We start from the raw sequence: 16800 nt of genomic DNA, 5'->3' as shown, positions 1-16800 counted from the left end.
CTTTGGGAGAGAAGAAATGGCATGTTTGAATATGTATGGGAAGAGAAGAGAGTGATTCATAAGAGACCAGAAATGAATTGGGGGGGATAAAAATGGAGATTAGCAGGTGTAAGGAAATCGGATCAGGTTGACAATCAAAGGTTTTGAAGTGGGTAGAAGATTGGAGATCTCAGAGTAGGACACAGGGTTCAGAGAACAAAATCTGAGGAGGTCAGGAGGAAAGATGAAGGTGAGAGCTCCTGCCCATTTTCTTTTAAAAGAAGTTAACAAGATCCCAGGTGGGTGAGCAGGCTAGGATAGGAAGGACTCAAGCAGGAGAGAATAGGTGGAAGAGGAAGATGGCTTAAATTGGATAATCAAAAATGATAAAGAGGTGTCGAGAAAGAAATGATTTCTCAGTCAGGAACAGAAGAAAGAGAAGACTGACTTCTAATGGAGGAAATTAGCAGGTCTTTTTTGTCTATCTAAGCCATGTAATATGTTTCACTTTAATACACAAGTACACCTCCATACCAAAGACACTGAAGTGCAGTTACCTTTATAGTGTAGGGAGATGCTTAACTGTCCCATAACCCACTGCACAACAACAGAGAAAAGAGACATTTTGGCAATCCCTTTATGAAAAGTACCAGGCAGTATGAGGTAGACAGAACTAATATTAATTTCAAAGGTAATTATTCCTCATTTACTTGCTGTAGTTTTAGGATAAAATAATATTTAGTGTTTCTATAACACCATTCACCCGAGGATCTAGAATTGCTTTACAAATATTCAGCCTCCCTATATTTCTGTGAGATAAGTAGCTATTATAATACCTATTTTATAAATGGGGAAACCAAGCTACAGAGAAGTTAAATGACTTGCTCAGGGTCACAAATGAGTCAGTTACTGATCTGAAAATAGAACTCAGAACAGAAGCCCTAACTCCCAGCCTCCTTTCATTATCCACTAGACAAAACTCCCACTTTGTAACCGCACTGATACTCTGTCATTGGATGGTACACATCCAGAAAACAATCATACTAATTCTTAGTACCTCAGAAACCCTTCACAAACAGTAAAAGCGATACCTTTCAGTTTGGAATATACAAACCAATTATTTTGAAAGGTTAAAATATTTGTAGGTATTACTCTGGACATTTTTGTGGTTTTACAATCACATTTTCCTATTTCAAAATATTTTTCTTTACTGTAGTGCAGTGTGAAAGACCACTACAAAGAACAGGGGAAAATGGGGAAAAAGGGGAAACAGGGAAAATGGCTATACCTTCAGTGCTGTTAAATACACAAAGTAAACCAATTGGAAGAATAATAGAGGTGATCCTCTTTAATTGATATGAAGGATAGGTGTTACTGGTAGTAACAACAGTGGGTAAAACCTTTCAGACAGGTTTCAGAGTAGCAGCCGTGTTAGTCTGTATTCGCAAAAAGAAAAGGAGTACTTGGGGCACCTTAGAGACTAACAAATTTATTAGAGCATAAGCTTTCGTGAGCTACAGCTCACTTCATTAGTAAATTTGTTAGTCTGTAAGATGCCACAAGTACTCCTTTCCTTTCAGACAGAAACCTGATTTTTTTAAGCAGATGCTTTCCCTTAAGCGAATACGAAAAGGGAACACCTGCATTACCTTGCCCTCTGAAATTCTGTGGGGAACTAGCCCTGCACCAGGGTCCTCCTGTACACTGAACAAAGAAGATGGGGCCAGCCCCAAATGGTTGCCAAAGTGCCTGCTAAATGTGCAGTTGGTGGTTTCATAGTTGGGGCTCATTAGCATCATGTTCACGTCCGGGAGGGGGGTCGGGGAGGGAGATAAAAGCCTCACGTGGGGTATAATCACTTGGCAAGTTTCAGCTTTTGAGACTGCTTCACTTGAAGCCCAGGGGCAGGTAAGTGATCACGGCTGTTTTCCCCACTGGTCCTTTTGAAGCCAATCCTCCCCCCCCCCCCACCAACCCCGAGGAGGGGGGGGCTAGAAAGGGACTGGAGGCTCTGGGAATCCCGAGGAGGGGCCCAGATGCTGCGGGCCGTGTGTGAACATCTGCCGCGGGGAGCGCCCAGGGCCCGGGGGCCACAACGGAGCCTGCGGCAGGGGAGAGCGGGGAGCAAGCAGCGGGAGCGACCCACCATTCCTTCCAGCACCTTGCCAGGCCCCGGGGCCCCGCCGTGCCCGGGCGGCGGCGGGGGGCGGGGGAGGAGAGGCCCCGGGGCCCCGCCGTGCCCGGGCGGCGGCGGGGGGCGGGGGAGGAGAGGCCCCGGGGCCCCGCCGTGCCCGGGCGGCGGCTGTCAGGGCAGCCTGCGATGATCTTCCCGCCCGCGGGCAGGGCACGCACCGCGAGCGGGGGAAGCGCAGCTGGCGGGAGTGGCCCCCTCCTCCCCCCGGCGGGGACGGCCCAGCCCTGGGCTGCGCTGCGGCTGGGAGAGCCCGGGAGTCGGTGACCCTCCTCCCTGCCCCCCGCTGCAGAGCGCAACGCGGCTCCCCCCCTCCCCCTTCCCGGTGCAGCCGCTGACTCAACCCGCTGAGGAGGTGGGGGGCGGGGAGACGAGGAGGGGCCGGGCCAGCCCCCGGGGCCGCTCATTCCCCCCCCCCCGTTGTGTGTTGTGGGAGTGTTGGGAAGACAAGGTGCCGGCGCGGCAGGGCTGAGGGGCGGGAAGCGGCCGGTTAAGCGGCCGCAGCTGCACGACGCCCGCAGCCTCTCCTCGCTGCGGTCCGCCCCCTTCCCAGACCCAGAGGCTGCCGGAGGGGAGGGAGGTGCCGGTGCCGGTGCCGGTGCGTGGACGAGGAAGGGCCCTGCAGGAATCCACGTCCTCGACGTGCAGTTTGGCTGGAAATCGCCCTCCCCAGGATCCCCGTCTGCAGACGCTGCTGGTGGTAAGCCGAAAGGGGGCTGCCGGCGGGGTGTGGGGTGGGGGGACTGGGGTGCGTGCACCCCGCTCGCCCCGCGTGTCAGAGGCGGAGTCGCCTGCTGCTCATTTGCTGGCTTCCCATCCCCGCGCCCGTCTCTGCTGGTGTAGCCGGTAGCTAGGTGGGTGGAGAATGAGCTGCTTTGGTTCGCCTCCCTGGCTGCTCTGCTCATTATCACGTTGCGCTTCCGTTTTTTGTGTTTGGGGGTTTTCTGGTACACAAGGTGTTGGGAGTTTTTTTTTTTTTAAACTCTAAATGAGCCTATTTGATGAATAGTCTTTGTGTGTCGGCACTTCATCATAGCCAGAGGGTGAAATAGCTGCATTGCTTTTCTCAGGTTTATTTTATTTTATTATTTTTTTAATATGTGGATGAAACTGTTTCTTATGGCATGAAGTAACCTGGAACTGCAGGCTTGGATGTATACATTTCCTGTGTGAAGTGCAATGGCAGATGTGTCAAGTTCCTCCATTCTCTGTCTCTTCCAGGCTCCTCTGTTTCCCCTGTTCCTGTGCGGAGGAAGGCTGCATGGATTTATTTGTTTGTGCAGGGAAAGAAAATAAAATTATTTTGGGGGGGAAATTAAGGTATAAATTTTCAGTAAACTAGTGACATTGGTTGTTGGAACCATAAAGTTTAAAATGCAAAATAGGAAGGAAGGAAATTTTAAATGTTGGTGATTCACAGACACTGGAACACTAATCCAGGATAACTTCATATGAAGGACATAGGCAGCTAACTGATGCATAATCCCAGCTATAAAAATTGGTCCTTAAGCCTTTTGTCTGTTTAATTATGACTGTGATTGTTTTCTGTCTGTCACTTTATGCATTGCACTTATCTCTTCCAGTGTTTCTCACTGTTTAGTATATTTATTTGATGTGATTCCCAAGATTTTCTCTAGTTTCTGGCATGGGAGAAAAGTGAATGGATTGACATAAATTCCTGATATGTTGTATTGGAACTAGTGATTTTTTTTTTTAAGGTTCATAATATTTTAATTATCTAGAAGAATAAGAACCAAACTGTTCGTTGTATTCTGTAGTCTTCTTATCACTCTGGTTATTTTCTCATGTAGCATGGAGATTATTTTTTTCTTGACCTGATTATTTCTCTAGCCTCTTCTGGACGGATGTCATTACAAACCAAGAGGCTTTTTCAAAAAGGAAAGAACCATTTGTTTTTTCTAAGAAGCTTTATGGCCTCAGTAAAACTATAGGAGCCTATTGTGTGGGGACAATATTGGTTACCTAATTTAGTACTCTGTTCATCTAACGTTGGATTGTCATCAGGAGCGTATATAGCATGTTTATAAATAAAAGGCAGACCTTTATTTTCTCCTTTGCTAGGAAGCTATGTAAAAGTAGCCCCTATACTATACAAGAATCTTCACAAAAGGCCCAATCCTGAATTCCTTCTGCACCCAAACTCCCATTGATGAGCTTAAGCAATAGAGAATGAGGTCCTTACTTTACTTTAGAGCTATATAGAGCTACTTTTAGTATGTTCTGAGATGTCTTTCCTGTTTTCCGTTTGCAATAATCATACATTTCTTTTAATCTTTTGATAGTTTGTAAATATTTCAATAGAAATTCCTTGCAGCGCTGAAAAACTGAAATTGATGGCATTGATAGGCGAGATAAACAAAGTTCTTACTAAAATATTACCCAAATGGACATTTTCCCTCCTATTAGGCTCTATCATTACCTTTTTGGAAAACTCTCTCTTAATGACTGATTGATTATATGCGATTGATGTACATGAATATATCATTATTAGCATATCAAAGAAACATGCTAATGATCCTTTCCAATCTAAGCTGTTGTGTAGGATCAAAATTCTAAAAGATGCATAGGCTTTAAGTGACAGGTAGATGACAAAACCGACTTGCACATTTCAGAGACTACTTTTCATATTTAATCTTTCAGTGAACTGTTGATTTACAACATAATCTAGCAAAACAGGATCCATGTATCATTACTGGCTTGCACTGGAATTTAACAAAGTCACCTTAAACTAGACAGTGGGCATGCATGACAATCCTTGTGGTTGATTAAAAAATAATTTTAAATTATGCTTAATAAGTCATGCTTTATAGTTGTACTTCATAGGCCTTCAGTTCATTTGTTTTAAAAAAATAAAAAAAATCTGAACAGCCTAATCACAATTTCAAGGCAAATTTGTGGCGTATCTTTCAGTCTGGCTGGTACATTACTACAGCATTTGTTTTGGCTTGGAGCTATGGAATGTCACTGAAGGGATCCCCTGCCTTCTTTAAAGGCATACTTTACCATGGTGTTGCTTGTTTTCAAAGTTGATTTCTCTTACAGACATTTTTTTTTATTGTTTTACATTTACAATGATTTTCAAACCTGTTAAATCCAGGTTGGCGTGTCCCTTTAAGAAGCTCAGTGAATCCTTCTCTGACCTTTATGGTGGCTGTCTGCCAGAACAAAATGCTGTTTTGCCAGCTTTCCTGAGAAGAAATGGAACAAATTTTGCTTTGCAAGATTAAATAGTCATACTGAATTAAAAAAAAAAAGATTTAAAAAAAATTTAAGGAATACACTATTACATTTTTCATTATGTGGAAGCAGCCAAAGGATGGTATGCTGTGTAATATATGGCATAGGAAGCTTTTTGAAAACTGAACTGAAGAAACTGAGTCTGCAGATTATGCTTTTAAATAATTTCAAGTAAATAATTTTCCATGTTTCCTATCCTAATCAAATCCAGATTTTTCTGTTTTGTATTTTTTAAAAACCCTGTGAGTAACCCTGTGAGACAGAACTAACATGTTTGATCCATTATATCCATTCAGACCCACTGACTACAATGTAATTGCACAGACATAAGGAAAATACTTTTTACTAATTAATTTTTGTCAAAGTATTATTTAATTGACTTAAATGGGACTTAAACGTGCTTAAAATTAAGTATATGTTTAAGTGCTTTGCTGAGTTGTGGCCACAGAACATAGGAACTGGTGGGTTTCATATCACGGGATGAGAAAACGCCTTCAGCAAAGCCTAGTTGTGTTGATGATCTTGATACACTCATTAAGGGCAGGGGTAGTCAACAGATGGATTCTGGGTAAAATCTGGACCATCAACATGCTTCGAATGGACCGCAAAATCTTTTTAGTTACTTATTATCATTATTGTGGTGTGGAAAATGTTTCTCTGGAGTCTGGTCCTTGACTATACCTTCATCAAGAAATTTGGAACTTGACAAAAAATAGTCGACTATTCCTGTACTAAGAGGGTGTACTTATAGCTCCTGTCTGGGTGTCCCCTATTGATGGTGAAAACTCTCTGTTATGGCAAAGGGGTTGGAGGGCATTCCAGCTATTCATATGGCAAGATGAAAGTTAACTTCCCTGCCCAAAATATGGAACTACAGATTAAGATGCTTAATAAAATTCAGTGAGCTGTTCCATGCTACTAGGCTCTAGAGAGAGGATCTGAAACAGGCTTGGGCCTGAAGTGAATTGTGCTCTTCATTACTGCCCTGAATGCTTTATGAAGGTACATAGGATGAGTCCTCAAACTTAACTGGAAAATGAGATTTGGCCTGCATTATGCATATGCCTTTATTCAACGAAAGAGAGTGTAGAGGACTGTTGGTAAGAAGTAGTTGCTGTACTTTGTGGGTGTTTGGGAGGATGTGCAGGGTTATTTGCTCGATCTGATGTAGGGTTTCAGTAGAAGGCAGAGTTATTGCAAATTTTTGCAGCATATGCTAGTTCATTATACTTTTTAGGTAATGACAAAGACTTTTTTGTCCAGTCATATTAGTGCCCTTGCAATGTTGAGAAGTATATGATTAACTATTATCATTCATATTTATTTTTAATATATGAATTTAGTACCTGAGGAGTGCCAGATCAACTTTTCTGGAAACTGAAATCTCCTTGTGTATCTGCAGAACAAGTATAACATAGAAAGTAGTTCAAGCTTCCTCTGCTGCTACCTCCAATATGTCTTATTCTTGATCTGGAGGACTGCCTCCAGTGGAGAGACTGGGTTGAGTCTCTGTGTCTGTTCAGTCAATGGTTTTCTGCCGAGATGGTCAATTTTGTTGGCAGCTGTGGTGAAGGTTTATGTAACATAGGCTATTACTGGCATTTGAAACACCCCACCACCTGTCCATGTAAAATACCTGAAAAATATAATTGATTGATGGGTAATCTGAGCTGCTTGCTCTCTGGCAGAGGGGGTGGGAGAGTAAGTTTGGTGATGCTTAACCTAATAACTAGCTTGTTTCTCCAACCTTTATATAGCTATTGGAACACAATAGAGGAACCCCCTTGGGAACTGAGTAAAGAACAAACAATTTTCATATGAAAAGAGATCAGCTGAGCTGTTAAGTCTCTCATGGAACTAATTACAGCCCATTCAAAGTTGAGAAAAAACATGTGTAGTGTTCTGTTTGTGAATCAGCATATTGGACACAAATATATATTTTTTTTCTTTTTTTAAACAATTCAACATGTGGCATTTTAGCCAGGCAACCTCTAATAACAGTGTCATGTACCCTTAATATTTTAATTTGGTCACTTTTTTGTATAGAATATCAGGAAAAAATATTGGTTAGCAGCAGCTGATGTTTGGATGCTGAGCCCACCTGAATATTGTATGGAGAGAGGACAGGTAATTGTGGCTTCATTTGTTCCGTGGCTGAGAGGGAAGCTTCAACGCCATTCCTTCTCAGCAAGCTGAAAATCAGTCCTGCTGTTTAAATGCATTGTGCAAGAGAAATAAATATAGCATCACTAGTTTTAAAAGTTCCCTAAAGATCAAGATTGTAATTATAGGAGCCCAAAGACGGAAATAAAAATCCCTTTTTCTCCAATAATAATCAACAGCATCTTAAAAAACCCCACACAGAATAATGTTCCAAGTCACCCTTTTTCTGAAAAAGTAGCCACAGTAAGGAAAAAAAGAGATGCCCAGGTGAGTGTGATGACTGAAGTCAGTGGTCCTTACAGTTAGTAGAGTGCATCAATCATAGCCTGGTGAGAAACAATGAGCCCTTGATCTGGACACAGTGGTGAAATGAGGACAGACACACAGATGCTTTTAAGTGGCAGGCTGCAACTTTTATTAAACTTGCACACAGGGCAGGCGGGCTACCTGAGTAACCTGACCATCACCAATACTCCCCTATAGCAGGCATTGAAGTGATTTCAGTGCTGGGTTACAGGGCTACTGCCATATAACCTAGGACGTGGGCTAGTCTGGCTCTCAGCTCATTTGGAGTCCTACAGCTCTGCTGCCTGCCCCGCAATGTAGAAGGGTGGGACCTTGGCCTGTGAGGGTGAGGCCTGGTGGTCCTATCCCATCAGCCCAAAGCCCATCAGCAAAAGTCCAGATCTCTTACCTCTGGGACCTGTTCTTTTCTTTTCCTTTTAACTGTACTGGAAACTAGCCTTAAGTTAACAACTCAACCAAGTACCTCAGTTAGGTACTAAGTAGGTTCTTTGGTACTTGGTTGAGTTGCAGGTGCTGTGACAAAGGCAAAAAACTCCTTGGGTCTCTGCCAATTGGCTTGTGGGAGAGAAAATTCCTTTGTGATCCCAAACAGGTGATTAGCTAGACTTGCAGCATCTGCCAGTTTGATTTCCCCAACTAGTTCAGTGTGGGTAGGGTGGGGTTGCTGGAATGGAGCCGAAAGAGGCTCCAAATGGCCTCTAGTTAAATCCCTGGAGCTGGATTGCGAGGGCCAACTAGCACTCCTACCCACCAACTCGCCAGTGGGTTCCAGAGACTACAAGGTGGGGGTGGGAGGGGAGAGTAGGAGGGAGAGAGAGCTATCCAGTGTCCTTCATTGCGTGTCTCTCTCCTTTGGAACTGGCGGTGAAGGGGGACAACCCTTGCAACATCAAGTGCCACAACTTGTTGAGGCAGGAGAGTGTATTTGATCTGGATGCAGTGGCGAAATTAGGATAGAGATATGGATGGATTTTAAGCGTCAAGCCATAACTTGTGGCCTTCCCCTCCACAAAGGGGACAGAGTGTCGAAGGTTGGAGACCTTTCCCTGCAAGGGCCACAATGTCTTACCTTGGCACAATCCTGTTTGTTTCACAACTTGCTCATGCATTCCCCATCTGAAAACAGTGTTAAGATATAGTAGATTGAACTTTAGTCATGAACTATCTGAGTATCCCTTTAAATCCATCAGTAAGCAACAATTAGTAAATAAAAACTAAGTTGTTAAGCTTTGTTTTCTGCTTCTGTAGATAAGTTTGATTTCGTTTACATTTGTTGATAAACCTATATGTGTAAAGAAAATCAATATAAGGACATTAATTTAAAATAAATAGTGCATAGTCCTGATATTGATATGTTATAAGGTTCTTGGTTCTAGCAAGGAAGGACCCCTCATTTTCTTCTTCACTCACATAAATTGATCTTTCCAATGGTGTTCTAAGTGATACCATCCACTTGAAATCTAATCATTTAAAAGACACCAGTTACTTTCACACACACACAGCAGAGAAACTGACTACATATATACAGTGTTAAATGCACAAAGCATTAAACTGGAAAAAAAATAAACACATTTTTTCCTCTAGTCTTTCATCTGTAGTAGTTGCAGGTGTTACAAGTAATTATAGTATTTAAATGTTTTTCTGACAAATGTGATAAGTTAATGGCATCCCTTTAATAGCAAATGAGACATTGTTAGGTGCACATTCATATATTAAAGTTAAACAAGCATACATATGTGAGGCTCATATTTTTTTTGAAGTAGAGTAGGTTGCTTACTTTCATCAGTGGTAATTTTTCCAAATGCCTCAGAAATAAGAAAAGCCTGGAGCTTGAACTTCAGTGCTGAAAGAGAAAAAGAGTTGGCTGGAGCTGTCTCTCAGACGCTCAGTGTGTGTAGTTGATATTCAAAAGATAAAAAGCAACATCTAAAGAGTAAAACATTTCTCTTTCAGCCAGATCAGCATAGTGCATTCTCATGTGGGCTGTAGTTCAACTGTAGTGGGTCTAATTTGTCAAATAATTATTTTGGAGCTGAGTCCACAGCCCTTACTTAAATTGAGTAATGCTTTCTCCTGCAAATAGTTCCATTCAGAACTGAGCTCTTTATTCAGAATGGATTCTTTTATTAGTAAAGAATTCCACTTAATGGAAAAAAAGAGAAACGTTGTTGTTGCAGGACTGATCATTCACTTTTACTCATGAGTAAATTCATGTATTTTTATTTTTTTATTCTTTGCAGTCTTCTGAATGACCCTAAATTTACCATAAATTTAAAAACACTTAATTGGTTGAGTTGGGATCTTGGTAATGAAGCTTTCGCTTCTAGGTTGCTCGTTTGAATCTCGTTGCGAGTGACCAAAAGTTTTAACCGTTTAATGGCTGTTCTGTGGCCTGTGAAAAATAAGTTAGATGATTTGAAAGAAGAGGGTGTGTGTCTGTGTGTGTTTCACATTGTCATGTTTTTTGATTCAAGCCTTTCTAGACATAACGTTCGCTGAAAAAAAACCCAAACAAATAAGCCAGATTTTCACTTGATGTAAACTGGCTTAGCTTTTTTTTGGAGCTATACCGATTTTACAACAGTTCATGATCAGGCCAGTTTCAATTATTAACCAAACTAGCATCACCCAGTGTGATTCGATGTAATGTACCAGTTCTTTTTCTTTGTCATTTTGTTTTTGATTTTTGAAGACACTACAATGTATTTCCATAATAGCAAACTTGCTTTGAAAATGCTATGAGATATGATTAGTCTCTCTGGGAATTTACTACAGAGAAAATACCAAAATAAATTGCATTCAACAAACATGGAATTCACACTGTTACAGATAGCAAAAATGTTTTATAATACATCTTTTTATTTTTTCCTATGAAGTGTTTCATTATTGGCACATTTTGTTATAGCTGGGCTTTTTGCTGGGCTTTAAAAAACAACCTGAAAATAGTAGTCTATAAGGACTTGAATTAAAATATGTACATTTACCTTTTAATGAGAGAAAATAATATTTTGCATTTCTGTAACTAGTTGAAAAACTTCCATACCATACAAGTACAATGCATGCTTGTGATGTTACTTGTCAATCCATTGTCTGGAATTGGCTATAGTTGTTATGTAACTTACGGAGTAAGCAAGCGGCACTGCAGGATATTCTATTTTAGTTCTGTGACCACACATTCATCTACAGGTAGTGGTAGATAAACTATGTGCCTGGAATGTTTGGGTTTCTTTTTATTGAGAAGATCAGAATATTAAATGTATTTTATATGTGACAGGGATATACAAGTATGTAGGAACTTGGCCCCGCTGATCCATATATGATAGACTCTAGCCATGGTAGTAGGGTCTGGATAGGGTGAGTAACTATGCTTCTTTTTCCTGCCAAGCTCTGTTTGTGTTCTGACTCTTCAGAGAGTGGCAGTCAACATTAACTTTCCCCAAATATTGCTGCTGATCTCCCATATGTCTGCAACAGGTAAGTTGCCTCCTGGTGATCCTCCTAGCTTTTGCTTCCCACTCCTAGCCTGCTTCTCCAGGAACATGTTTTATGGATTGGAAAAATGGATTATTTAGAGAAGGTCCATCTACCATGGCTGCTCCCTTTCACCATGTGCATGAGGCGGGGAAGCAGAGAACTTGTAGGATCTATGAAAAATACCTAGACAGTGTTTTAAAGGCTTTGCCTGGACATGTATATTATCAAACAGAAATTGTTGTTATTGGCCTTCAACTCCGTTACAGGAAATAAAGCCTAGGATTAAACACAGAAATATTTAGCAACCACAACTTGTTTCACAACACTTTTAAAAACTCTTTCGGATTCAGAGAAAAGCTAAAAGTGTATAGGCACACAGAGTGTCACCTGAAAGTGAATTTTAGTTTTAACGAAAACTGGAAAGCATCAAAGCCATTACTGAGTTTAAAAGAAACAAATCCTTACAGCTATTTTTAGGACTTTTTTGTGCACATGTAATTCCAGAATAACATTTTTCAGGTAACTGGTCAATAACTGGCAACATATTCTTAGTACGTAGATTTTTCTCACAGGTAGTGCCTACAAAGGCCCTTCAGGAGTGACTGTCTTTTTTTGTTAGGACAGTGACGCCCTGTTTTTTAAGCTCTCTTGGAATCCTATACTGTAGAACCTTAGAACTATGAACACTTCGGGAATGGAGGTTGTTTGTAACTCTGAAATGTTCATAACTCTGAACAAAACGTTTTAGTTATTCTCTTTCAAAAGGTTACAGTTGAACATTGACTAAATACAGCTTTGAAACTTTACTATGAAGAAAAATGATGCTTCATTTGCATTTTCTTTTAAACATGTTTCCTTTCTATGTCAAATCTTTTATTTTTGTTTAAACTTTCCCTTTATTTGTTTTAGTAGTTTACATTTACATTTAACACAGTACTGTACTGTATTGGTGGTTTTTTGTCTTTTTGGTCTCTGCTGCTGCCTGATTGCATACTTCCAGCTCCAAACAAGGAGTGTGGCTGACTGGTCAGTTTGTAACTCTGGTGTTTGTAACTGAGATTCTACTGTACTTACTCTGGCTAGTGAGAAAATCATCCCGCTGGCATTTATTCCATTACTTGCAGGAATCTCTTACAGTAGAACAGGGATTGGCAACCTTTGGTACGCAGCCTGTCAAGCAAATCCTCTTGTGGGTCGGTCCGGTTTGTTTACCTGCAGCGGCCGCAGGTTCGGCCGATTGCAGCTCCCACTGGCTGCGGTTCGCCGTTCCAGGCCAATGGGGGCTGCGGGAAGTGGTGTGGACCATGGGATGTGCTGGCGGATGCTGCAGGTAAACAAACCGTCCCGGTCTGCCAGCGGATTTCCCTGATGGCCCGAGTGCTAAAGCTTGCTGATCCCTGCAATAGAACCTCGTAGTTACGAATATCTCGGGATTGGAGGTTGTTTGTAACTCTGAACAAAACGTTATAGTTATTCAAAAGTTTACAATGGAACATTGACTAAATACAGCTTTGAAATTTTACTTTGCAGAAAAAAATGCTGCTTTCCCTTTTTATTTTTTAGTAGTTTACATTTAACACAGTACTGTATTTGCCTTTTTTTCATCTCTGCTGCTGCCTGATTGTGTACTTCTGGCTCCAGATGAGTGTGGTTGACTAGTCAGTTCATAACTCTGGTGTTCGTAACTTTGAGGATCTCTTGTATTCTGATTTGTTTTGTTGGTTTTGAGTACTATGAATATCATCGTGTGTGAGTATGGGCTGTACTCTGAAAGCTGGGTCCCTGTAACTGAATCTAATGAAATGTAGAGGTGGGCTGGCCTTACCTTCCAAATTTTGATCCTCAGTCTTTGGGTGTGTTCAGATCCCGGGTTCTGGTTAGGATGCATAACTAGTGGAAAATAATTTTTAAAACAGTCATAATACTCATGAGGATTTACAGATTGTAACTTGTAGCAGTGATCTTTGTACTACTTTCTTTCTGTTTGGACTCTGATATAACACTCCAGTGCTCTCTATCTCATTTGAGGCACAGATCATCTGGTTATGCTCCTGCAGAATTCCCATTAAATTTAATGAGAGTCTTGCATTGGTAAGGTCTGCAGAATTGTGCCTTTTTTTAGACTCGTAAAACAATAAATTAGGTGTCCAGCTCATAAAGAAGAGCGGTTAGTAGAACTGAAATGCTCTCTAGTTCAGAAAATGGGAGGCCAGCAAGCAATGTCATGGAGGATGAAAAATGAAACGTGAGAATCTTTCATTGTAAATATTTGATGCAGCTCTGATATACCAGCCACTTGTTGCTCTTCAGTTGCACCTAATGGCCAATCAAGAGGAGTTGTTAACTGAATTTCAAAAGCCTTCTCTTCAGATGAAAGTTAAATATATTCTTTTGAAAGGAATCCAGAGAACAATGTATCCTGTGTATGATGACAAATAACTCAATTAAGCATTTAATAATAATTGTGAAGTTGGCTAAATTCATTTGTCTGGAAAAGAATCCAACAGTTTCTGTGTTGTATGTGTGGGATGTATGTCCATCGCTAGTTGAATAAACAAATGCTGTACAACATAATCACAATATAGCCTGAGACCAAAACATTTGGTGTCAAACTAATCAATCATTATAAATACAGAGATCTTCACCACACAAAACAAAGTGTACAGAAAGGGAGATCCCATAAAAAGAAAAAAATCGCCAAAGCAGCAACCCACCCATTGCCTTTATAATGTCCTCCATTTGTCTCATCTGTGTTATTTCCACTGCACTACTGTCACATTGGTCAAATACCCAATTAAGAGTTGTGTTAAACTTGTTCATAAATGACCCTTCTGTCTGCTGTTTCCTGATCCAGTCAGTTACTATTTCTTCCTCTGCCTTCCTCCCCTTCACTTTATTGGGGAGCTGCCTATATTTTGATAAATGGATGGATAGATTGTCTGGTTCCATTATAGCTTCACAGCTAAGAATGCTGTGGCTTGGATTGACCGGATTGCATATACCAAATAATAAAAATTATAGCTTCTGTAAGTACTTCTAGTAGCAGTACTGCTGCGAATCACAACACCTAACCTTGTACCTCTGGCAGTCGCAATTACACCTGGGGGTGCTGTTTCTTGTTCTTTCTATAGCAGTGGAAGGACACTATATCATTAAAATCTAGTGATTCAAATAACTGGCTCCTTCTAAGCTGCCATCAGTAGATTCTGCACGTTAAATGACAGGCTTAAAATGTTACATTGGTATTTATTAAATCTTTGTCATCCAAGTCAACTGGAATTTAGGTAGCACTTGTTGAAATAATTGTTGGCTGTGTAGTCCACATAGTGAGAATGCAAGATCCATGTTTATCTAAATTAGGTCATTTAAAACACATTCTTTGATAGAGATGGATTATGATTGGGGAAAATTCACATATAACAATATAGATGTTTAATAGTTGTGAGGTGAAAATAGGTTGTGGGTTTTTTTTTAAGAAATTTTTGATAAATTAGGCACACTTTTGAGTGAAATGTGAAAAAGGCCATTTAATGATACATAACATAAAATAAATATAACTTGTTTTTCATATAGCTTGCATTCCTGCATTTCAGTTCTTGCTCCATGTTGTTGAGGTAATCCTGACATTGACATTTGTATATTGTCCCTCTTAGAAATTCTATGGTCTTGGTATCTAAAGAAGATTCAGAAGAAAACCATATTTTTGCTTTGCTTGCCTTGGGGGGGGGGGAACACTTACCCATCAACTTTGTGTACATGCACCCCCTTTTTGGGGTAGGGGGGCTAGTTGCTTTCTGCTCTCTGCTGTTTTATAAGAGCATGTTATAGCCTTCAGAGTGAACGTATTAGTGACTCTGAATAGGCAGATGATAAAGTCAGGCCTTGGTTTTCGCTGATTCTAAGTAGCTCTGCATCTTCTTCCAAATATTTGGCACACCTCTACTGCATACCTCTCTCATTTTGTGAGGGGAAAGGAAAATTTTCCAGCCACTCTTTTAGCCTGATTCTCCTGTCATTTACACCAGTATAAAAAGTAACTCCAATGCACTTAATAGAGTTAGACTGGGGTAAATCCAGTTCGGTAATGTGTGTGTAGACTGTTGTGTTAATAACCCTTTGCTCTTGTTATGCTTTGTCCCTACTGTTGGGATTAAACAGTCCTTTGTTTTGTAAAGGCTCTTTGATGTCAGCCTATTCACACACTGCTCACTGCTCCCAGAGGAAAGAGTTGCAGGGCTCAAACCTGTTCGGCTCCTGGCACACAGGGTGTAGTAACCTAGACCAGTCAGAGAATGGGAGAATCACAGCACTGAGATTCCACTGTGGTACAAGGCCTGTCACATGGGGCGGGGAGGGGGGTGCACTGAGTGAGGCTAGAGCAAGGTCAAAGGTGCAGAGGTCCTTGTCACCTTTCATGGCTATCTAATGGGGAAAAAAAAAACAACTGGTACAGAGAATTTTGTTTCGGTTCCAGAAGATAAATGTCATCATTTTAAGAATAAGAATATTTATTAGACGTTTTAGTTCTGGTCTAAAACTAATCTTTTTTTTTTTTTTTTTTTTTTTTTTTTTTTTTTTTTTTTTTTTTTTTTTTTTTTTTTTTTTACAATGTGTATCATTCAATTGAAGTACATTCTCTTGCAATTCAGTCAGCTTTATGGAAAGTATATCCCTATATGCTTTTTTGTGGAAGAAATGGTTTGTTTTGAATTGCTTCTGAATACGTTACGGACAAGCTTGGAAAAGACTATAAAGAATAACTGATTACAGTATGTTGAATTATTTTAGGGTTTGTTCTGTGGGCTGAGGATAGAACTCTAATGCGAACAACCATTCTGTGACTTTTAAAATCTGGCTGAGCAATGATGAGTAAAAAGTAACAAATGGCAAATGGAAAACTCGGGTATGGATTATTTGAACTGTTTTGCACTTGATTTTATCATGATTGCTTGTTCACCTGCAGTACTAATATTTCAGGAAGATGCCGGAGATAATAGACTGAATTCTGACCTGAAAGTACTCATTGTTCCACAAAATAATGGGTGGGTAGGAATTTTGTTGCAAATTGTCTGTCAAAAAATTGCTAACTTTTTTTGTTTTCAGAAAAACAGAAGTGAAGGACAGTTCTTGCTCATGTCAATTCCATTCTACGTGCATGTGCGTCCATATGTGTGGCTGTTGGAGATTTTTGCCTTAGCGATATCCATAGGGTCGGCTGTGGTGCCGTCTTAAGTGCCGCGCTCATGCATCAGTATATTAGGTGCTGCCGACCTTACGCCCTTTCAGTTCCTTTTTACCACCCGTGGTGGTTAGTCAGAGCGCCTTTCCCTTGCCTAGGAAGGGTTAGCGACTCTTCTACTTGTAAATAGTCTGTTTACAGTAGTTAGTAAGTAGTTAAGTAGTGTAATTAGAAATAAAGTCCCAAGGGG

General features: G+C 40.7%; 1 protein-coding gene across 1 annotated transcript in view; it reads left to right on the top strand.

Moving 5' to 3' along the window:
• The first annotated feature begins 2438 nt into the window (after positions 1-2438).
• Positions 2439-16800, top strand: part of HECW2 (HECT, C2 and WW domain containing E3 ubiquitin protein ligase 2) — a 263183-nt gene continuing 248821 nt past the window's right edge. The window contains 1 exon segment of the mRNA XM_038422564.2: positions 2439-2870. The gene's annotated coding sequence lies outside the window, so the exon portion shown is untranslated.

This window comes from Dermochelys coriacea, chromosome 11 (assembly GCF_009764565.3).
Source record: "Dermochelys coriacea isolate rDerCor1 chromosome 11, rDerCor1.pri.v4, whole genome shotgun sequence".
NCBI classification, from domain to species: Eukaryota; Metazoa; Chordata; order Testudines; family Dermochelyidae; genus Dermochelys; species Dermochelys coriacea.
Note: the sequence above shows the minus strand (reverse complement) of the source record. Positions and strands in the feature narration are given on the sequence as shown.